Here is a 25,000-nt window from a genome sequence, read left to right as displayed (position 1 = left end):
TGTATACAAAAATAAAATAAAAAATAAAATAAAAAATAAAAGAGTATTCAATTAAAATCATAAAAGTTGAATGTCATAAAAGTTAAATATTTTTCAGAAGACCTGCTTCTGAAATAAATCTAAAAATGCCACTTGCATGGTAGGACACATCATTTCCAAGAATCTTGGCAAGGATGAACCTGCCACCCTCACCTCGAGCCTCAAACAAATATCTATTCCTAAAGTTGTTATAATTGGGGCATTCGGTCAACAAATGCCTTACTGTTAGAGGTACTAAACAGTCGTCACAATACGGTTGGTGTTGGCCTTTCAGCAGAAACTCGTGTGTCAACCGAGTGTGACCTATACGGACACGACAAAGAGACGTCTCCCATTTTCGGGGCATCATATTATACCTCCAAGGAGATATGTCATTTGCTATCTCTCGCATTTTATTGCCATCTTGACTATCCCATTGCTGTTGCCATTTATTGCAAACCAATTTCTTGATGTCAGGTAAGAAATCATTACAGGGAATGGATACCTTCTTGGCAGCAACTCGGATGCAGCCTCCTTAGCCAGTGAATCTGCCTTCTCATTCCCGGACACACCTACATGTGCTGGAACCCAACAAAAATTACCTCTCCGTCCAATAATGAAAAGCCATTCTAAAATCTTTAAAACTAGAGGGTTATTAGAATTAAAAACTTCCATAGCTTGAAGGACACTCCTTGCATCACTAAAAATTGTATAATTACCCTCCTTCTCCAACGCTATTTTCTCAATAGCGGTTGATATGCCATACAGTTCGGCAGTAAATATGGAAGCGGTCAGAGGAAGTGCACCTCTACAATTAAAACCATTACTATGTACTCCAAATCCAACGCCAGCATCAGATTTGGAAACATCAGTATAGATAAAAGTTGATCCTCTATGTTCTTTAACATGTTCATTAAAAAGAGACCTGGCTTCTAGGTCTGACATATTCCTCTTATCTCCAATAAAATATTTACAAAAAGATATCTCTGGTAACTTCCATGGAGGCGTTGATGATACCTTGAATGGAAGTACCTTATTTCTACTTATATCCAGACTATTTAATAATTGTTTCACCCGAAAGCCATAAGGTTGAGGAGATTTTGGGTGCAACTCAAAGTATGATGCGTGTCTTACAAGGCTTGCAGTCTGAAAGGCTAGAGAGTTAGGGAGTCTTTGCAATCTAAACCAATACCGAAGAATGGAAGACATTCGGTAAAGGTCTAGAGGTAACTCTCCAGCATCAACAAGGAGACTTGGGATAGGCGAGGTTTCAAAAGCTCCAGTAGACAATCTAATACCTGCATGATGTATCGAGTCTAATATTTTTAACCGGCTTGGGGTGGCTGAAGAATATACCTCACAACCATAACTAATTTTGGAAAAAATCAAGGCCTTGTATAATTTTAAAATAGTATTGCGGTCTGCCCCCACGATGTATGGGACAATACTTTTAAGATATTCCGAGCTTTAACACATTTAGCTTTTAATGCTTTTAAGTGAGAAACCCATGTAAGCCTACAATCAAATATCAAACCTAAAAATTTAGCTTCTCTTGCACATGGTATCCGTTGACCTTTAATGTATATATCCGGGTCTGGATGTACTCCCCTGATACGACAAAAATGGACAATGGTAGTTTTACTTGTCGAGAACTTAAATCCATTCATGTCAGCCCACTGGATAATTTTATCAATAGAGAGTTGGATTTTTCTCTCAACCATTGTCATTCTAGTGCCAGCAAATGATATTGAGAGATCATCCACAAATAATGTTGAGAGAACATCCTGGGGAATGGCTGAGGATATTCCATTAATTGCTAGTGCAAAAAGGGTTACACTCAGCACACTACCCTGAGGAACTCCTTCTTCCTGGCACTTACTCTCTGATAGAGTTTCCCCAACTCTCACTTGAAAAACTCTACGTGAAAGAAATGCCTGAATAAATAGTGGCAGCTCTCCTCTCAATCCCAATTCATGAATGGTTTTAAGAATACCATATCTCCATGTGGTATCATATGCCTTTTCAAGGTCAAAAAATACTGTCACATGGTGCTGTTTGGAAGCAAAGGCTTCACAAATAGAAGACTCAAGTCGTATCAACACATCAGTCGTTGAGTGCATTTTTCGGAATCCACATTGAATCGGTGATAAAATACCTTTCTTTTCAAGGTACCATATCAGCCTTGCATTGACCATCTTCTCCATGATTTTACATAAACAAGATGTCAATGCAATAGGACGATAGTTTGCTGGTAAAAACTTGTCTTTACTGGGTTTTAAAAAGGCTAAAATAATGGCTAGTTCCCAAACACTTGGGTAACTATGATCATGCCATATTCTATTAATAATGCTCAAAATAAATAGCTTTGTATTAAAATGTATATGTTTAATCATTGCATATGGAATTCCATCGGGTCCAGGGGCTGTATCATTGCAATGAGCAAGTGCGGAATCAAATTCTCTTTCAGTGAAAGGAGAATTATACGATTCTTCCCTTCTTGTTGCAAAATTTAAAATTTTCTTTTCTTCAGTGCTCCTATACTGGTGACCAGGGGCTCCTTCACACTTGCTGGATACATTTGAAAAATGATTAGCCAGGGCATTGCTAACTTCATTTACTTCAGTTACATACTGGCCATTCACCTTCAACACTGGTGGTGGGCTGGGGAGAATTTGCCAGCTATCTTTTTTACTTTCCTCCACACAGAAGATGGTGGTGTTCTACTGTTAATGGAGGAAACAAAAGACATCCATGACTGGCGCCTTGCTTCTTTCATGGCACGACGGAACTGTGCTCTACATTTCTTGTACATAATTAAATTCTCATCAGTTCTGCGTCTACGCAATCGTGTTAGAGATCTTCTTGTGGCTCTGAGGAGTGCAGTTAGTTCTGAAGACCACCATGGGACTGGTCGTCGTTTGAATAACCCTGTTGTTTTGGGAATTGAATTGACTCCTGCTGTATGAAGAGTTCCATTCAGTAGGTCTATGGCATCATCAACACTTTCAAACAGTTCTGCTCTCCCTTCGATTTCACTTAGCTCAGAAAATTTAACCCAGTCTGCCTTGTATAGATTCCAACGTGGTGATCTTTGCAAAGGCGTACCCTTGTTGGTGTTTATAATGATTGGTGCATGATCACTAGTATGCCAATCATCTAATGTCCTCCAATCAAAATCAAGAAGGCAGTTAGAGCTTGCAATTGAAAGGTCAATGCATGACAAAGTACCTGTCTGAACATGGAAGTGTGTGGACTCTCCTGTATTAAGGAGTCCCACATCCTCATTCTCCACAATTGATGAGATAATATTGCCCCTTGTGTTGGCCAAAACATCACCCCATAAAGGATGTCTACCATTCATATCTCCCAGTAAGAGAAAAGGTTGAGGGAGTTGTTGAATGACCTCTGCTAAATCATCATATAAAATATCATTTGGAGGTAAGTACAGAGAGCATATTGTATATTTTCTCCCTATATCAATTTGTACAACAACTGCCTGCAAGGTTGTACGTATAGATATAGGTATTTGGGGAACATCTCGACGAATGTACATGAGACTTCCGCCATGGCTCCCTGCTTGTTGATTATATGGTGTTCTATAGCTAACATACTCTCGAGGACTAGGAGTGTTAGAATCAAGCATACTTTCCTGTAGACATACAATTATGGGGGAATGCTCATGAATTAGGAGCTTAAGTTCTTCATATTTCGCCCTCAAACCCTGACAGTTCCATTGCAAAATGGAGGAGAAAACTATGGATTGTTTCTGGAAGACATCTTGGATGAGGCCTTCCCATTAGCAGTTTTTAATTTAACATTATTACCAGTAGGTTTCTTCAGAGGTGGTCTTGTTATGTTGGGTTTTACATTTGTGTTTTTCTTTGTATTCTTTTTATCTATTTGTTTAGATGGATGGTGGACCTCAACTTGAATTTCTGATTTATTCAGTTCATCTTCTGGTTCATTAGAAACATCAACAGACAAAACATCAAATCTATTTGATGTCATAATCTTAACGTTTCTAATGGAGGGTGGAGAGAGATATGGAGGTCTCTCTCTTTTACGATTAATAGATGGTGGGATTCGAGGTTTTTGCACCTTTCCCACAACAGGTGCATCAGGTAAGTTAGTCTTAAGTGGAACCTCCATCAGATCAGGCAAGGACATGGCCTGAGAGAGGTTTGTATTATTTTTTGTAATGGCGGCTGAAGGCTGTACAGCAATGGGCAATGACCTAGTGTTAATACACCGTGGTAAAGCCTCAGGAGGTAATATGGTTACCTCGTTATTTGACATTTTGTCAGATAGTATACTTTTTTTTGAGCTATTGGCAGCGCTAGGTTGGTTTGATTTTAATGCCTTAGCATATGTATTTGATTTATTTAATAGTCTTTTGGCATGGGTCACACTTATATGTTCTAAGTTTGATTTGTTGAGGGCAGCTTCCTCCAACTTATATAGCTCGCAGCTCTTGTCTGTGGATTTGTGATTTGAGCTGCAATTTAAACACCTGGCTCCAAGTGCACACTCTCCATGGTAAGATTTGGAGCAAATACCACACATCTTCTCATTTTTGCAAACTTTGGACGGGTGCCCAAATTTAAAACAATTAAAGCATTGCAATGGCTTCTGCTTGAAGGGTCTTGCTTTAATCCTTTCGTTCTCGATAATAATAGGAAAAGGTACATCAGCATCCTGGAACGTAAGGATTATCATTGATGTACCTGGGACTTTATGAACTTTCCATACATTTAATGGACACATGGCCAGTATCTCCTCCTCTGTAAAATCATATAGATCTCTGTTAAAAACTACGCCCCTTCCGTAGCTAAAATTTAGGTGGGGTTTGACATCTAACTTAATGTCATCATTACTTATTTTCATATTGGACAATATTACCGACTGTGTACTGGATTTGGCATGGATAAGGAAACTATTTTTTCCGAAACGAGATATATCGCCTGGTGCTATAGTTCCTACTTTTTTCTGAATCAATTTGCATATTTTAAAATAATTCCATGTAACCCCCTTTGATTCAACTATAAGCCACATTGGTGGTTTTGGATTTCTCTGGGAGGGCATAACCAAATCTGCGTCTTTTTCCAACCAATCGGCAGGCCTGTACACATCCAAATCTTTTGGTACCTTATCGCAGAGAGCAGCCGCGACATTCAAGTTATTAATTTTAATATTATTCAAGTTACTTATTGCACTAAATGATTCGTCATAACTACTATAAGATATCCATGAATCCCAAGTTTCAGCTTCAAGTTTCATCCTTATTTCTTTTATGCATCCATAGCATTCAAATGCTTTACACAGATCATCATAATTTGTCTCTATTGAAATTTGTGTAACATGGAGGATTCGAAGTTTCCTCGTGTTACCCAAATTACTTGATTTAGAAATATCAGTAGAATGGTCCTTTCCCGTTCCGAGGTCATCAACAGAGCTTTCCCTTATCACATTAGCAGAGGTCGTCAACAGTGCCGGGGGAGAGTCAGCGTATCCAGGGGATGGGGGTTCGTTCCTTAAAGAATCCATTAGACGAAAGAGAGAGAAAGGGGTAAGTTTGATGTACCTGCTCGAGAATGTTAGGCCATCACACGTCGGAAAGGAAATTTGCACTCTCCACTATCGGCACAATGAGAGTATACTTCCCAGATGGTCCACTCCATACCCTACCCGAAGGATAGCATCAAAACAGATATAGAGGCACAGGTGTAAGCTGAACCCGCCTGTTAGGACTGAGACCAAGAAATTATGGAATCATCCTCCCCATATCTATAATGACGGGCTTCCGGCCAAAAGCCGAGAGTCCTACCCCAAGCATTGGATCCCCCTGGATTCCGAAGACCCAACACTTGAGAATAGTTCCGCCAAAAAGGTCCAAACCATCTTCGGGATGGCTGAAATCATCCAATACTCTCACATATAGCTTTGAATGCAAACACCTCCCAACCGTGATACCTCCTCCCACTCATCAAAGCAGGCAACAATAATGAACATCCCCGCCGGGGCTACAATGGATGTAAAAACATCCAAGCCATAGGAGAAAAAAAAAAATAATAACAAATATATGTGTACATAATTTATACACACATATAGAGGGAAATTTTTCTCATAGAGTTTGGAAAGCAGGACTAAAGAAAGTTTAGGAAATTAGAATAAGGTCTAAGTAATATTGAGAAAAAGAATAAGGTGAAAGAGAGAAATTTAGATTCGAACTGGGGGAGCAATTTCCCCAAGTTCGAGAGCCCTCTTGCCCGTCACCAAGTTTCAGCACGGGAATGAAATGCCGTGCTGAAGCTCAATGACTTCATCAAGGCATTCTCTCATTAAGAGGGTCAAGATCCCAAGGAATTATAAAAGGGACCATACTCAGATAGCTTTATTAAGATCAAAAGGAATTACAAAAGGGACCATACTCACATAGCATAATCAAGATCTCAAGGAATTATAAAAGGGATCATACCCAGATAGCTTAATCAAGATCCCAAGGAATTATAAAAGGGACCATACACAGATAGCATAGTCAAGATCTCAAGGAATTATAAAAGGGACCATACTCAGATAGCTTTATCAAGATCTCAAGGAATTATAAAGGGGACCATACTCAGATAGCTTAATCAAGATCCCAAGGAATTATAAAAGGGACCATACTCAAATAGCTTCATCAAGATCTCAAGGAATTATAAAAGGGACCATACTTAGGTTGCCAATCTGACCTGATCGGGGAAATTACTTGATCCTGGATTAAGGCTTGCAAAATCGTATTTTTTCTGACCGGCATATATCATAGGAGAGCAAACATAAATATTTAGATAGGTAGATAGATAGATAGATATATAGATAGATAGATAGATAGATAGATAGATATATAGATAGATAGATAGATAGATAGAAAGGCATTATAATTTAAATCATTAAGTATATAATGTAAACCATTAAGATAAAAGTAATGATGCACAATACACATTCTCTCTCTCTCTCTCTCTCTCTCTCTCTCTCTCTCTCTCTCTCTCTCTCTCTCATTATTTTTTTTAGGATTTCTGCTTTGCTCCTTGGAATCAAATGCCGTGCCATAAACAAGCACTCCTCGTTCCAAACGTGTGCAAAAGGTTGCCGATCCCTGATGTACGGTTTCATCTATTGGTAGGTCTGGTCTAGTCAAGATTGCCATGCCTGTAGCATGACACGGGCTCTTGTCGCTGGACAACCCGTTAGAGGATCTCAATCTGGATATAGGAGAACTCTAAAAGGAGCCAAAACTTGGTATTTTAAAAGGGAAGGTTAGATTTGAAACGGTACTGTAACAGGAAAAAGGATAAAGGATGAGTGATTAAAGGAGGGACTTGACAAGGACATGAAAGGGAGGGAAGTAACCCGAAAAAGGAGACTCCTTTTTAGGTCCACGGAATGAAAAGTTTTAGTTAGAGAAAAAGTATTGATAGTAGCAAGTCCCAGTAAGTAGGAGAGACTGGGAGAGGAGAGAAGTTTTTATCTGCAGTCGGAGAGAATAGGAGTAGGTTTAAGCAAAGAGGCTTATCCCTGCTCTGGAGCTGGAGTGTTGAATTGTTGCAGGAGCTGCAGGAAGGTGGGGGTCGAGGATAAGGAAAGGACTCTGGCGAGGATCTTGAAGAAGATGGGTATGAGGTCTTGTAAGGTGGGGGACTTATTTTGTTGAGCCAAGGTTTGGGGTGGAATTGAGGATGTAGGTTAAGGAGGTGGAATTACAGGATGAGGAGCAGGTACTGCTTGCAGTTGAGTTGCAGGTGCAAGCACATGAACAGTGGCTGGCTGGTGTTGTCTTCTCTGGCGAGGAGGTCGCTGGTCATTTGGCTGTGACATCGAAGCTAGTTTAGGTTGTTTAGGAGGGTTAGTGCCCTTCATAGTAGCTATCCTCCTAAATCTCTCCGGGCAGCACTTGTTCCAGGCATGATGAGGTCTGGAGCAATTAGGGCACTTGGGGCGTGTCTCTCTCCCGTCCTTGTGGGCCTGGAGACAGATTTCAGTGTTGTTGCGCTGGCTGCAGACACCACAGATGACAGGGCCTTGACATTCCTCTTGGTGATGGCCATAACGCTGGCAACGGTAGCATCGAAGAGGCTCTGGGGTGTAGTCTTCAACTGGGAATGTCCCCCAGACTCCAAGATCCAGCAATGAAGGCACTGGACCTATGAAGGTGGCTATAAGCCTCCTGACAGGGACATCTCTGTTCTTGCAGCGTTCCGCCTTGTTGATGTTACTGCAGGAAGTTGCAATGGAGATAGGCATGGATATGGGATATCTGGTGATGACTGCCTTCCTCCGAACCAAGGCAGAGTCTAGCAGGGTCAAATCAGGTTCTTGTTGCAGAGATCTTGCAGTTTCCAAGTCCTTAGGGATGATGATTAAATCACCCCTTCGGTTGGATCTAGCTGAGAGCTGCATGTCTGGCTTATTAGCCATGGCAGCAACTGTGGCGTAGGACGTAGAGCTGTCGACGTTGGAGAGCCTGAACTTCGGGAGTGGTCTCCTGAGCTTAGGCTGAGAAGCTGGAAGGCTGGCAGCGATGGTGGTGGCCTCCTGCAGAAGGCTCTCAAGACAGGTCACAAAGTTGCAGTCCATTGGGTGTGCCCCTTGAGGTTCAGCTACCTCCATGGCAGTGGAGGGCAAAGATGCTGGAGTAGGAGTGAGGGCTGCAACAGGTGCTGTCTGCAAAGGTGAAGAAGGGACAGACAAGGACGAGGCCAAGCTCTCAATCCTTGGTGTCACCAAGGGCGATGGTGGGGGCTCTACAGGAGCTGGAGAAGGGTGATCTGGACTCTTCTTACGTTTGGAAGGGGGAGCAGCCTCCTCCCAAGTAGCTGGCTTAGATCAGAAGTGCTCCAGGATCTTATTGGATGCGATCTTGCACCCTATGCAGCTGCAACGGATGTGGTGTGTTGGTATGGTCTTGTCCTCAACATCGGTGGTGCGGAGGGCTGCCAATGTAAAGAGTTGGATTCTCCGCCGCTGGTATGCATCTCAGCAGTCACAGTCACAAGTGAGGTGTTGGTAGGGTTCATTGCAATGACGATCGCTGGTAGCGTAAAGAGACCATGCCCATTCTCCAAGGTGGAACACAGACATGGAGGTGAAGCTCTACGGTGAACGCAATGAGGATTTTACTTAGAGCAGCACCGAGAGCGAGAGTTGTTGCGAGGAGTTGCAGAGCATTGAGTGTTGAAGTCAGCACGAGTGGCGGCTGAGTCTGATGATCTATTTTGTTCTTCTTCGCGATTATTGTACTAGTACAGTGATAAATGCACGCTCGATACGGTTATCATTTACGTGTTATTTAAAAAAAAAAAAAAATCAAAACACATTTCGTGTGAAAATTTGTATGTTTTATAACGAAAGGTCTATAGATAGACATTGGTATAATACTAAAGCACACAAGTCAAGCGTTCCTTAATTCATCAGTATAACCACAAAGAGGACGATAGTTACAATGACAATTTCTCGTCCTCGTTCCTCAAATCAAACGCCCTTTGTTTTGTTATCGTGGTACAGTAAGGCATTAATTTTTGGTGTGTTGGTATGTATATAAACCCAGGTTAACCCGATCAGAGCATCCCTTGTCTGAAACGTCGTCAGTATAGCTGCTGAACGGAAATCGGACAACCTTGATATCATTGACTACGTAGTGAACGCCAAGTGCCCACAAGAGGCTTCGGAAAACGAAAAAGCCAATCTTAAAAGACTATACTCTATTAAATTTGCGAAGGCCAATCTGTATCTAAATGAAAAAACAAACTGTGCCATATTTTTGACTTCGTAGTATACCTTCTCCCCTCACTAAATTCTTGTAGTAATCTCCTGGAATCGACCACCTATTATAAAAAGAATATTTTCTCTGAATGCCACAACCGAATTTTTTTTTTTTTTGTCTCTTATAATAGTTATTTTATAATTTTTTGAAGGCAGATCAACATGCTCGCTATATTTTCTTGTTATAAGTCTGTTTTTAACATTGCTCTAATGATACAATACCCATTTGCATTCTTGTTATTTTTGTATTTTATCTTTATATCCTTCATTTATTATTTTATACTTATTTCCTTTCCTCACTGGGCTATTTTCCATGTTGGAGTCCTTGGGCTTATAGCATCCTGCTTTTTCAACCAGAGTTGTAGCTTAGCAAACAATAATAATAATAATAATAATAATAATAATAATAATAATAATAATAATAATAATAATAATAATAATAATATTGTTGACAACGTAACCGTTTTTTAGAAGATTCCTTATTAGATTTTGCTACATAGGTCTTCACTTGTGCCCAAGTATGTTGGCAATAACCTTGTGACTATTTTCAACTGCAATTTTAGTAATCACGTAAGTGTCATCAATATTCTGGGAGTATTCCTTGACCATTTCCAAAAATTGGCCTTTTATCATATTGTCTCTTGGTGATACGCTTTTTTGATGCGCTATTGGTTTATTTGTGCCTTGTTGTTTGATGCTGTTGCAGATTTATCTAATTTTGCTCTATGATAAGATGAGTTACCGTTAAATCATGAAGATGGGTATATATTCAGTAGCAACTGCTTACGGCACCATTGTTCAAAATTACGTTACTGTTCATTTGACTGTGATAGTAGTTTTGCTTTAATTAGTTGTTTCTGCTATGCGAAAAAATTGCTTTAGAAACATCGGCAACAGAGCCCCCTTCCTATTTTTCTAAAGCAAAATATTTCGAAACATTATAAACAATCTCTAGTGCTTGACTAGTAAGTAGCCAGCCTACTGTTGCTCTGTATGTGGATGGATGACCTTCCACTGTGGATGACAAAATGTTTATGATGCTTTTTGTGTTTCCATTGATTGGCTATAATCTTTGTGGCATCTCTGTTATAGTGTTTGTAATCTCTCTCTCTCTCTCTCTCTCTCTCTCTCTCTCTCTCTCTCTCTCTCTCTCTCTACATCTGGGTGTGGAGTTCAATCAGCAAGCTATTTTCGTCGCAGGTAGTCCCTGCCAGTGCATGTCCGCAAGGGATACTTTCCGACAAAAGTCAATTAATGAATGTCCATCGCTTACATGAGAAACTATATCGGAAAAGTAGAAATTTTGTGTCATGTTTCTTTATTCTTTATAGTACGTCTGAATAATGTTACAAAAGTATGATAATTAGAAGTTGAGCTTTTATGTAATTAAAGTTTAACATTCAAGGTAATTGTATTCATTGTAACCATCAAATGGCTTCCTTTTCTCTTTATTTTCGAAACCCAATGTCGGAAATATAGCATGTGTATTTTTGCCTTTAGGTACATTTCAATCTAGCGACGAAGTACACATCCCGTAGTGAATTTTTGTGTCAATTTCTCTACGCATATTGCCGTGTGAGGCTTATGCACCTGACGCACATGAATTGAATCTATTTTAGATGATAAAAAAACAATTCTCGACTATCACACGCGCCCTACAATAATTCTTTACCTTGCTGTTATTACAAAACCTTGAATGACAGTCTGTGGCTTCTAACTTGTCATATAATCCAATAATATGCCTACACAATATTTTGTCTTAAATACGAAAATAAACTCTTTTATTCTACTACTGTAGAGTCAGCAATAAAGGCATGATGCATATATGCACTGTCATATAAATTGTTTTCTTTACTGATGAGGGGTAACTTGCAAACAAAGGGGGGGGGGATTAGTAAATTCCATAATTGAGGTAAATCATACAAACTTCCTGACAACAATCAAATGATTTCTGTACCGGTAATCTGGGGGTAGCTTAAAACCTTTACACCAGTTTATAAATACTGAAAGAAAATTGGAAATTGGCAATTGGAGTGGTAGAACTATGAAACAGATTGGGAAGTTACAGCAAGTGGAGAATGAATTTATGAAATTTAGTTAGGATATCTTGGCCCTAAGTGAAACACGTTTTAAGGGGATTGATTAAGATGTCTTAGACAAAGGCAATGTGTGTGTATCTATCTATCTATCTATCTATCTATCTATTTATATATATATATATATATATATATATATATATATATATATATCTATCTATATATATATATATATATATATATATATATATATATATATATGTATATATATATATATATATATATATATATATATATATATATATATATATATATATATATATATATATACTAAGAAAGAACAGGTGGAGTTAATACAGAAGGGGTAGGAATGATGATAACACCAAGAGCAGAAAAGGAACTAACAGAAAGCTTAAATCAAAGCAGTGTAATATGAGTATTATAGTTTGCTATGCACCAACAAATGATTCCCCTGAAGTAAGGACAAATAAATAATATCAAGAACTGCATAGTTTATTAGATTTATGATTTTTTACTTCAATGCTAATGTTGGAAGGAATAATCAAGGTATAGATATGTGATGGGTCTTGAGGGTCTTGGCTAATCTGCAAATGAAAATCGGGCACAATTTATAATTTTAGTTCAACAAAGAGTCATGATTAGCGATGTACTCTTTCCAAGCACAAGGGCATCCACATATATAAATGGACTTCTACATGAGGCAATTACAAAAATCAAATAGATCACATAGTCATTAATAAAGAGAGGAGGACTCTGAGAAATGTAAGAAATTACACAGTGGCAGATATATGAAGTGCCCAACAGCTCCTCATTGCCACACTAAAATTAAAACCAAAAGCACCCAACAGAAATGTAGATATAATACCTACTGTGTATTTCACGGACCATGACACCCTCTTTTTTTAATATAACTAATGAACTAGGCTTCTGATTAATGTGAAACTGAAACCACCAGAGTTTGAGACACCGACCTAATTAAGAAAAATGGATTCAAGCATCTACTCCGCATTATTGTCTTACTTTATATAGAGAAATGTCATCTAAATTCTGTGGTTATGGCGAGAACGGAAATTAAGACCTGGCAACTAGGAGCAGAATGACGTATGTTAACTATGACGTGAGGCACGTGACGTTTACACCTGCCACGCCCCCTCATTATATCAGTACAAGAAATTATGTATAATTATATCTTTGATAGAGATAAGGTGTTTTTATTTTTCAATACAGGAATGCAGTCATTATTGTGTTGAAGTTATGGAATGATTCTTGAGGATGCGCACATAACATGGTCATTATAAATATTTAATATGGCTGACGATTGGATGGAGGTGGAAGAATAGTAATACTTTATTAACAATAAATGTATTGTACATAATTAGTAATATAACAGCTAACATTATAATGAATAAAGTTACAAGACTGAAATAGAATATATATATTTATATACATATACATATATATATATATATATATATATATATATATATATATATATATATATATATATATATAAAGTAAATATATATATATATATATATATATATATATATATTTATAATTTATATATATATATTATATATATAAATATAAATATATATATATATATATATATATATATATATATATATATATATATATATATATATATATATTATTCACATTCACTTTTTATTACCCATCAAAACTGTCTGAAATAAAGTCTTCCTCTTCGTCGTCACTGGCGAGACTTATGATGATGGGATCCACACTGTCATGGATATTATCAAATGACCAGTACTCTCTCTCAAAGTATTCAGAGTGCCGAACAGCATTTGCCCACACGTCCTCTGTCACACACAACTTTGCTTCATTCAATCTTGCATTGAGGTCCGTTCGTGTAAAATGGTGAAGGGATGATCGAACGTACTTCTTCATGACACCCCATACTTGCTCAATAGCATTTAGCTCCGGGTGTGCTGGTGGTAGCCGCACTATTTCATGACCCCACAGGCGAATGGTATTGTCCACTGTGAATCTGGGGGGTGGTCGATTTTCCTTGCATATTTTGAGTAGTTCAGGTCGCAAAGCATATGGTGGGTATGTGATATTGCGCTGCTGCAACCATTTTATTAGATCGTCTTTTTTGGTGCCAGTAGTTGGACAGTGGCTCTCCTCTGTAGGGCGACTGTGGTAAGGAGCGTTGTCGATGACCAGAACTGATGGCTCCTCTAATGATGGTAGTAATTTGGTTGTCAGCCATCGCTGGAAGAGTTCAGCATTCATTTCACCATGATAGTCTCCACTACTATTCTTAGCTGTATAGCAAAGAAATGAATCCTCAATAAAGCCCTTGTTGGTACCAGCTGCTACCACAACAACGCGTTCACCATCTCCTGGCGGAACCTGTCGGCTATGTGTGTTAGTTGTGGATGGTTGATTTGTATCTACCCATTCTTTATTGTGGCTCATCCTTGTCGTAAACCATGTTTCGTTTAAATAGACCACCTGTCTTCCTTCCTCACGATACTGTTTGAGAGCTCTGAGAGCCTGGATCCTTTTACATACTATGTGTAAGGACTCTTTTCTAGCATACATTTTTCGTTGTGTCGTTTTATATCGAAATCCAATCTTGTGAAGTACTCTCCAAAGCGAAGTTTCCGATGTGCCTTCAGGTAAAATACCTTCCTTCTTGAGCTCTCTTGTTAGAGTAGTAATTGTAAAGGTATCCTTTGACAAGAACCTGTTGTGAACATATCGGCGAATTGCACCGATGGTAAAAGAGTCGAACATATCTTCAGCTGGCTGTATGAAATTAGACTGTACTGGATCTGATGAGGGCAGTGCTAATGGTGATGGCGATGGAGCTCTTGATAGTACTGGCAATGAGGGTGATGATGGTGGAGATAGTTGTTCTGTAATTGGCCGTGAATGTGTGGTGTGCTTGACCAATTGACGAACGGCATTCCTTGTCATGTCCATGACATGAGCAACTCGGTCATACGGTCTGTTTGGGTAAAAAATATTTGTTTTCGTGTAATTATCTATTGAGCAACCTCTCATTTTATATATATATATATATATATATATATATATATATATATATATATATATATATATATATATATATATATATATATATATATATATATATATATATATATACAGTGTATGTGTGAGAGAGAGAGAGAGAGAGAGAGAGAGAGAGCGAGAGAGAGAGAGAGAGAGAGAGAGAGAATCTGATAATGCATCATATTCAACTATAAATGTCCGTGATGGTACAGCATTAAACATGACAACATGATACCAACCTATTCAATCCAATTTTCAGTTTATTGTTGTGTTGTTCCCTCTTGAAGTATGTTAAGAGTCGCAACACAAAAGCATTACGACAACCTTGTGGACAATGGTGAAGCATTCTAGACATGATATAAAATGTCAATAGTAGTCAGTGAGCAAAGTGTCAGCAGGAGCCTTGTCAATGACCATATGTAACAGGCGTGTACCTTCCCTAGCGCGATCACCTCTCTGACTGCCTTCCGAGATTTTAATTTTTTTGTCTTTTTTTCGTAAAATTAACTATTAATTAAATAATAAACACAAGAGAGTCTAAAAATTACTTTATTTAAATATAATAACTAATCAGTATCTTTAGATTCCATCAAAGAGCAGTATAATTCACTACAACTTATATATCTTTTAATAACCATACAGAAAGGGGGGCGTGGCAGGTGTAAACGTCAGGGCTCACGTCATGGTTGACATACGTCATTCTACGCCTAGTTGGCAGGTCTTAATTTCCGTTCTCGCCATAACCACAGAATTTAGATGACATTTCTCTATATAAAGTAAGACAATACTGCGGAGTAGATGCTTGAATCCATTTTTCTTAATTAGGTCGGTGTCTCAAACTCTGGTGGTTTCAGTTTCACATTAATCAGAAGCCTAGTTCATTAGTTATATTAAAAAAAGAGGGTGTCATGGTCCGTGAAATACACAGTAGGTTCGATACAACTGAACTTCTAGGGGATGAGCACAGAGAAACCTTTCAAATTGAATGTAGGAATCGATTTGCAGTCTTAGAGACTTTGAGAAAGGAAGAGCTGATAATTAGTGAAGAATAGTGTGATATTGAGAACATATATCAGTCAGTTGGTAGTGAAGCTCTGGAACATGCAGTTACAAGGAGAAAACTATGGATATCAAATGATACTGAGTATATAAAAAGGAGACAAAGACAGAAATTTATCGTTGAAGGCTTTCGAGGAAGTAATGAAAATATTGAAGGGTAGAGCATGCTAAGTATTCCAGTATTGTTATTGAAGTCAAAAGAAAAGCCAGGAATGACTTGAGAGAATATTTAGATAGGAAAGTAGAGGAAGCTGACAAAGCAATGAATTAAGGGAGTGGATAAGGTATAAGAATTGCTCACAGAATTATTAATGAAATCTCTACTGGGTCAAAGAAGAAATTTTGAGATGGAAACCCCTGGATATGATGGAATAATGGATGAGATAATATTGGCCGAAAAAGAAGTAGGTCCCAGAATACTTACATGACTATTATGTAGAGTGTGGTACGAAGAGGCAACACCTGATGAATGGGAGATAGGAGTATTGGTGAAAATAGCAACACAAATGAGATCTGACGAATTGCAATGATTACACAGGCATCACTCTTACGTCAGTTGTAATGAAAAGGCGTAGTATGCTCATTCTTAAGAGACAAGAGAAAAAGACTGATGAAAAGCTTAGATGAACAAGCGGGATTCAGAAAAGGTAGAAGTTGTACTGACCAAATTTTCATTTTAAGACGCACAGCAATGTATATAATATATAAATCCACTTTTGATGGCATTTGTGGGCTATGAAAAAAGCCTTTGATAGTGTGTACCGGCCAATGTTGTGGAGAGTCTTGCATTATTATGGAGTGCCTCTTAAATATGTAAATTTGACTAAATCTGTTCATGAGCATAGCAAATGCAAAGTATTAATGTTAGTGGAGTCCTATCAAATGAACTTTCAGTGAACAGCGGGGTACTCCAATGTGTTGTCACCTATATTGTTTATCCTCCTCATGGACTTTGTAATACATAGAATAGTTGGGGATGGTGGAGAAAGAATTAAATGAATTGGTAACAAGAAAGTAGCTAACATAGAGTATGCTAATGATACTGTCCTTATTAGCAGAGCATCACATAACTTTGCAAAGCTTGCTTACCAGAATGCATGAAATATCCCTTTAGGTCTAGCTCAAGATTAATAGAAGAAAAAAGAAAGAGATAATGAGAATGGAATATGTAATAGAAGAAGAAATATATTTGAAGGGAGAAAGGATTATTGAGGTGGAATCATTTAAACATTTAGGAACTATGATCTCTAATACAGAGTCTTTAAAATTAGAGTTTAATGAAATATTAAAAAAAAAAAACTATGTCAATCAAGAGCTAGGTTAAGGGAAGAAACTCGATTTTGGGGTCAAAATCACGAATTTTACTTTTACCGCTCTCCTTTAGCCTCGAGGTGTGTACTGTTGCCAGACGAAAGATGAAAGCAATGTGGAGTATTTTATTAGGTAAAAATTGCAGTTTTGTGCATGAATATGCTAACCCAAGAATCTACCTGACAGCCCTATCATCCAGCAACCTAGTTATTTTGCAATTGGTTTCTTTGATATTGGATTGTATTTTGCTTTTTACAGTACGATATTTTTTCCTTTCTACATGGAAGCACACAGTCACACACTTTCACTTTTGATTCTACAAGGCAGTGCTTACCCGATCAATATAGTGAGTCGGTGTGACCACACATGTGCTCTCAGTCTCGATCAGCTAACGTCTGTTTATATAGTGTTTTTTGCTAGTTTTTGGCAACTAATCATGCCTAAGAGGAAGTGGTCTAACTTGCGTTTAGTGTCTGCTAAAAACATGCAGAATTTAAATGAAAAGAGGAGGCAGAAACTTGAGGAAAACAAAAGAAAGAACCATGAAGAGGAGGAAAACGTGGTAGTCTCTTCTGTGACCTTGTCTCCACGTGTTTGTGAAATGATAAAAACTAGTTTTCCTACAAATATGTTTTACAGGATTCCTACGAATATAAGTCAAACCGTGGGCTTATTTGATGATATTGAGGAGGACTTATCATTGGTGCTATCAGATGATGAAGATGATACAATTTGCTCTGATAATATTAGTGATATGAATGATGATGCAACAAGTGTTTGTGTTGTTAGTGACACGTGCTCCACACCAGCTGTTTGTGCTAGAGCTGAACTGCGAGGTGAACTCATGAAAGAATACATGAGTGAAAAAGAACAGAGTATGATGAAACAAAGTGAACAAAATGATGATGATGAAATAATTTGCTTATCAAAAAAGACACTAAGATGTTTCAATGAAAGAGTCATATGCAGTGATTGTAGCAGCAAAATTGAACTTGATTTTGAAAGACAGAATTTAGATGTTACTTTGATTACTAATTGTAAATGTGAAGAACCTGAAAATATATCATGGAAAAGATACTGCCACTTTTGCCTACCATATTGCAGCAATTGAGCACAATGTAGGATACATTGCTGGCTCATTAATCCCAGTAATGAAAGATGCAACAAAGCAATGTCTAAAAACTCTAACACTAAAAGAAAAAAGAAGAAAGAGCATATCTATTGCTCCACCGAAAAAGAAAACGAAAGTATATGCAAGCAGAGGAGATGCATATCAGCCAGGAGCCAGTTAGGGTACTAAAACTGGCAAAAATGAGTAGACTGGCATACTATGAAACCCCCCCCCCCCTTGCAACAATAGAAAAATAACCATGTCTAAAAGAGGGGATAATATCTTTTTATAAAAGAGGGGACCAGGAGCCTTGTACACTTTCCAGATCAGCTTTACCAACAAATGTGAGTACATCAAAACTTTAAACTGTTATTTCTCAAAATAGTATTTTTCGTTATCAAGTTGCTAACTACTTCCTTATTTATGGACCATTTTTTTTAAATTAAAAAAGTATTATAATTCTGGATGATTTTAGAAATAGAAAAACGACAAGATTTTTCCTATCGCCCCCCCCCCCCAAAAAAAAAAAAATTAATTGGAAAAAAAATTGAATTTTTTTTGACATTTTTTTTACGAGATGAAACAAAAAACATAAGGAAATTTGGAAATATGCACCTTTTTTGTATTGTATATACTATAAGCACTATGTTGGTTTTTAAATTTTTTAAATTGATTCATAAATAAGGGAGGAGATAGATTTTGAAAATAAGAGAAAAAGCCCACAAAAAACAAGAAAAAACAAAAATAAAAAAACTATTCAACTTAGGGAGACTTAAATTGCCTGAAGTATTGTGTACATATAGATTCATATTCTGTGCAAATTTCAATGTCATAGTGCAAAAATGACCCCCCCCCCCCTTGAGTTTCTTCCCTTAAGTAATATTTGGAAATCAAATCTCCTGAAATTACATATAAAAACAGGCTATATATCAGTTTATTGTGATCCGTGTTACTGTATAGACAGGAGTCGTGGTATGACGATGAAACAATATCCAACAGATTCTGTAGATTTGAAAATAAAGCTCTCAGAAGAATACTGGGAGTTGAATGGCAGGACAGGATTAGAAATGAAACCATAAGAGAGATTATTCGAGTGCCATATGTGGATTAGACCATCGTGTAGGGCAGATGGAGATGGTTTGTGCATGCTCTTCACCCTCAAGAGATTAGTTCACCAACCTTTCAACTGGGCTCCACAAGACACTAGAAGAGTTGGAAGACCCATGCCTACATGACTGAGGATTATGAAGCATGAAGTATTATATGATGAATGACGAAGTATTGATTTAAAAACTCAAAATATAGATGACAGGTGAAATCTAACTTTGGTTCTTTGTGTCAGTAGGCTTAGAAGGAGATGATGATGATGATGATGATGATATATTTTCATGGGCTTCTAGCTTGATTCAACATCTGTTTTCCTTCGGGCTGGCTATCCAGGTTGAAATTGATAATGCTCTTTGAGTGCCATGCCGGCAATTATAATTATATGCCCTTGTTTGCTTATATCTAATGTCTGTTGTACAAACATCTTCATCACTAGGCCATCCTAGCTTTAAATTGTTGGCTACTGTTGGTGTAACTGCGTACATGACGTCCAAACATTAGCTGAGCTGATGTTATTGCTTTGTAGAATGTGGTGTTGAACGATGCAGTATTAATGTAATAAATGGATCCTTTTGTTTCAAGCATCTTTTTGGTATTTTTACGGCTGCTTCTGCTTCACCATTGCACTGATTGAATTATGGGCTACGAACAGTATGTATGAATTCATGATTTTCAAGGAACTCAGCAAATTCATTGCAAACAAATTGTTTTCCTCCATCAGTTCTACGTTGATAAGGTATGATACTTACTAAACACAGACTTTATCTTATTTATAAGAGTTCTACTTTAAGTATCAGGAAAATATAGCCCGTCACAATATCGTGAGTAATAATCCATCATTACTAAACAGTGAATTTTGTTATAATCGCAAATATCCACTGTAATCATCTGCCACGTTCCCTCAGGTAGTGGTTTGCAGTAATGGTTCATGCTGGTTTGAGGACCCATTCTCTTCACAAAAGCCATAAGATTCACATTGCCTTTTTTATATCAGCATTAATGGTAGCCAACTATACACATAATCGAACTAATTGATAGCATTTCGTGATACTCTTATGACCAACATCAATTTCAGCTAAAAACTTTTTATGCAAAGATTTGGACATTACAATACTGTTTAGATATGTCACAATTCCCTTTTTAGTAGACAAACAAATTTGGTTTTTGAAAAGGGCTCTATTGATTCTGGCAAGTTTTTTGGTTCTCTGCTCATCCATTCAGAGTATAGCTCATACCAAGAGTCATTTCAGGGCACTTCTGTGTCTCACTGACCATTTCATTCAACTTTTTATCTGATATTGTCAAGGACCTTGCAACTGATTCAACATAATCTTGACTGTCAACTTCTATATTAGAAATTTATATATTGTTTGCATCATGTGCCCTTCCTAATACATCTGCAACTACTAATGGCTTTCCAAGTACATGTTCTGCTATACAATTAAATCTGAGGAGTCTCATTAACATGCATTGAATCATTATTGGCATCCTGTCTAGATCCTTTGTATTGATGAATGGTATGAGGGGCTTATGGTCAGTAATTAGATTGAAATGAGGCAAACCTACCAAAGAGTTTCCAAATATTTTGCAAGCCCACACTAGGACAAGACATTCCTTGTCTCTTTGCACCCACTTCTTTTCAGCTGTTGTGAGTACCGTGGATGACACGCAAAAAGGAGTAATTTTCCACCAAATTCTTGAAGCAGACAACCATATGTACTTGCATCAGCACACACAATTATAGATTTTGATAGGTCATAGAGAGCAAGGATAGAGTTAGATGATAGGAAATTTTTTACTTTCCTGGATGTGTGTTTCTCAGCTTCTTGGTTGCATATCTTGAGAGAGGTTAGGGACGTATCAAGCAAGATAGTTTTTCATTTCAACCATTTTTCAGACTTCAGTAACATTCCTTGGAGGCAGAAGTTTGTGGATTGCTTCCACTTTAGCAGAGTCAGGAGACACACGTTTAGCACTAAAGACTTGCCCTTGATATACAACATGGTCAACTGGCAAACGACATTTTAATTTATTCAGCTTTAAACCACATAAACGAACATGATCAAGCATTTACTGCAGGATCCAATCGTGGTAATCAACATCTGCTATACAAATACATATACATACACACACACACACACACACACACACACATATATATATATATATATATATATATATATATATATATATATATATATATATATATATATATATATATATATATATATATATATATATATATATATATATATATATATATATATATATACTAATTCATTATCAACATCCACAAATGCACCCTTAATGTCAGAAAGCAGTTTTTTAAAATTACGATGGAAAATTTCTGTACTAGAATTTGAACAATAAGGTAACCTGTTGAATACAAAACGCCTAAATGGAGTGATGAAGTATCTATATTTTCTTTCTTCTACATGAAGAAGTACCTGCTAGAAAGACTGACTACAGTCAGGTGCAGAAAAAACTTTAACACCGGCCAATTTCGCTCCTATCTCGTCGACAGTTGGCATGATAACTAGTTCATGCAAAATAGATTGGCTTCATCTTTTCAAATCAACACCGATATAAACCTTACCATTCCTCTTTTGGACAAAGGCTATCGGCGCGCACCATTTCGTTGGTTCAGCTATTAGACTAATTATGCCATAAGCTTTCATGCAATCAAGCTCATCTCTCACAGGCTTGAGGAGAGGCTCAGAAATTCAATGAGGTGTAACAAGATTACAGGAAGATGAATCTGGTCATAATTTGATTCTGACAGGTTCACACTTCATTAGCCCAAATTTCCCGAAAACATCCTGACTTACTTCTTCGATAAGCTGCAGTAAACACATGGTAGATGCCCCACCTCTACTTAATATTGAACTGGTACTTGAAGATCTAATTACACAAACCGGAAATTTATATCTGTTGCCTCTGTGATGGGTCACTGCTTTAAATTGTCCTATGCAAGAAATCTGCTAACCTGTCCTGCAGGACTAAACAGCTTTGCTTCATGGCTCACAAGTACAGGTGTAGGTTTTATCTATTGGTAAATAGTTTCTGGAATACAAGTAATGTCATCTCCTGTGTCCACCTTAAAATTGAGTGGTTGATTGGTAATTATCAGTTTTGTGTGCCATGTTGGCGTGTTAAGGAAATTCATAGAACATGAGAAAAAGGTTTCATTCTCCTGCTCCTCTTCAACTAACTTGTGTGCACTCTTGAATTTTCTTCTTCCTACAAGCAGCCTGAAAATGTCCAATCCGTTGACAACATATAAATTTCTTGTTCGTAGCTGAGCAGTAATTACACATATGCTTCAAAGAACAATTTGGACATTTACTCTTAGACCAATTTCTTTGATTTGACTGGGCACGCTGCTGTTGTGGATTTAGATTGTGCCTGTTAGATTGAACCATGTGAAATGGTGCTGGAGGAGTTTGTAATGCCATTTGGGTTTTAAGTAGCTCACTAGCGTGACACCATTCAATAGCCAATTTTAATGTCAAATCTTCTTTCAAATGAAGCCTTCCACTAGTCTGTCTATATGATATGCTAATTACTAGTTGGTCTCTAATTATTTCATTCTTGCGAACCTCTTCATTGCCACATGTAGCAACAAGGTTATAAAGAGCTCGTATGTAAAGCCTGCCTGACACTTGCACGCATTCGTGGCACGCACTGGCACGCATTGATGCACGAACTCGCGTGAACGAGCCGTGAAAATGTCGTGAACAGTGCGGGAACTCGCGTGCCAGAGCGTACCAATGCGTGCCATGCGCGCCCAGAACTTTGAAATGTTTCAAAGTTTGTGGCACGCATTGGCACGCACTAAATGGCCGTGAAATAGTCGTGAACGATGCGCCAACTGGATTGAACTGGAGTGAACAGTGCGGGAACTGGCGGGAACTGGCGTGAACTGGAGTGAACGATGCGGGAAGTGGCGTGAACTTTATAATGAAGAGAAACAAAAAGGAAACGATAAAATTAATGAAAAGGAAAGAAAAATAAACCTAATAAATTTTTATATTTGCTGTTTTAATGTGAAAAAAAAATGATATCTTGTTTCAAACTATTTCTATAACTTTATAATGAAGAGAAACAAAAAGGAAATGAAAAAATTAATGAAAAGGAAAGAAAAATAAACCTAATAAATTTTTATACTTGCTGTTTTAATGTGAAAAAAATTATATCTTATTTCAAACTATTTCTATAACTTTATAATGAAGAGAAACAAAAATGAAACGAAAAAATTAATGAAAAGGAAAGAAAAATAAACCTAATAAATTTTTATATTTGCTGTTTTAATGTGAAAAAAAAATTATATCTTATTTCAAACTATTTTTATAACTTTATGATGAAGAGAAACAAAAAGGAAACGAAAAAATTAATGAAAAAGAAAAAGAAATAAACCTAATAAATTTTTATATTTGCTGTTTGAACGTAAAAATAAAATGATGTCTTATTTCAAACTATTTCTATAACTTCATAATGAAGAGAAACAAAAAGGAAACGAAAAAAATTAATGAAAAGGAAAGAAAAATATAAACCTAATGATTGTTTATATTTGCTGTTTGAATGTAAAAATAAAATGATGTCTTATTTCATGCACACACTTATTTTCCTCTATTACCAATCAAGACCCAAAACTTTTTTTTTAAATAAAAATGAACTGCAAAATAAACCCAAGAAATTTTTAAGTTTGCTGTTTGAATGTAAAAATAAAATGATGTTTTATTTCATCAACATACTTATTCTTCTTTATTACCTTAAAATGAAGAGCAAAACAAATTTTTTCTGTTTGCTGTTTTAATGTAAAAATAAAATGATTTCTTATTTCAACACACTTTTTTCTCTATTACCTTAAAATCAACAGCCTAAAAACTTTTCATGTTTGCTGCTTTTAATGTTAAAATAAAATGCTTTCTTAATACTTGTACATATTTTATGTCTGCTATTTATATGTAAATCAAATGCTTTCTTATTGAAATAAAAATAAAGGGCAACAAAAAATAAAAACGAAAAAGATACGTTTCTTCTCCTCAATGCAATGGTGTCTCTGACAGAAAGCATTGTTGTCTCTTCCGAAGCCAATCCAAGAATGTCCTCGGGTTGGAGAAGCCCCGTTTTTATATGGAGTGGCCAATTCGTGAACTGGTGTGAACGATGCGGAAACGATGCGGAATGATGAGTGAACTCGCGTGAACGTGTCGTGAACTTCTCGTGAACTACGCGTGCCAATTCGTGCCATCGCGTGAACGTCGCGTGAACGTTGCGTGAACGATGCGCGAACTGGAGTGAACTGGTCGTGAACAGTGCGGGAAAAACACCAGTGCGTGCCACTTTGTCGCATCAATGCGTGCCAGTGCGTGGCAAAAATGCGCGCAAGTGTCAGGCAGGCTTAAGTTTCAACGTTCTCACCAGGTTGCTGTACTCTTCTATGAAACTTGGCCCTTTGATGGATAACATTCAATATAGGCACAAAATGGCT

General features: G+C 37.3%; 1 protein-coding gene across 3 annotated transcripts in view; it reads left to right on the top strand.

Moving 5' to 3' along the window:
* LOC137643983 (glutamate receptor 1-like) overlaps window positions 1-25,000 on the top strand; it is a 932,732-nt gene that overhangs the window by 905,214 nt on the left and 2,518 nt on the right. The gene's annotated exons all lie outside the window — the stretch shown is intronic.

Source organism: Palaemon carinicauda, chromosome 7, assembly GCF_036898095.1.
Source record: "Palaemon carinicauda isolate YSFRI2023 chromosome 7, ASM3689809v2, whole genome shotgun sequence".
Classification (NCBI taxonomy): Eukaryota; Metazoa; Arthropoda; class Malacostraca; order Decapoda; family Palaemonidae; genus Palaemon; species Palaemon carinicauda.
This window is presented reverse-complemented; position numbering and strand designations above follow the sequence as displayed.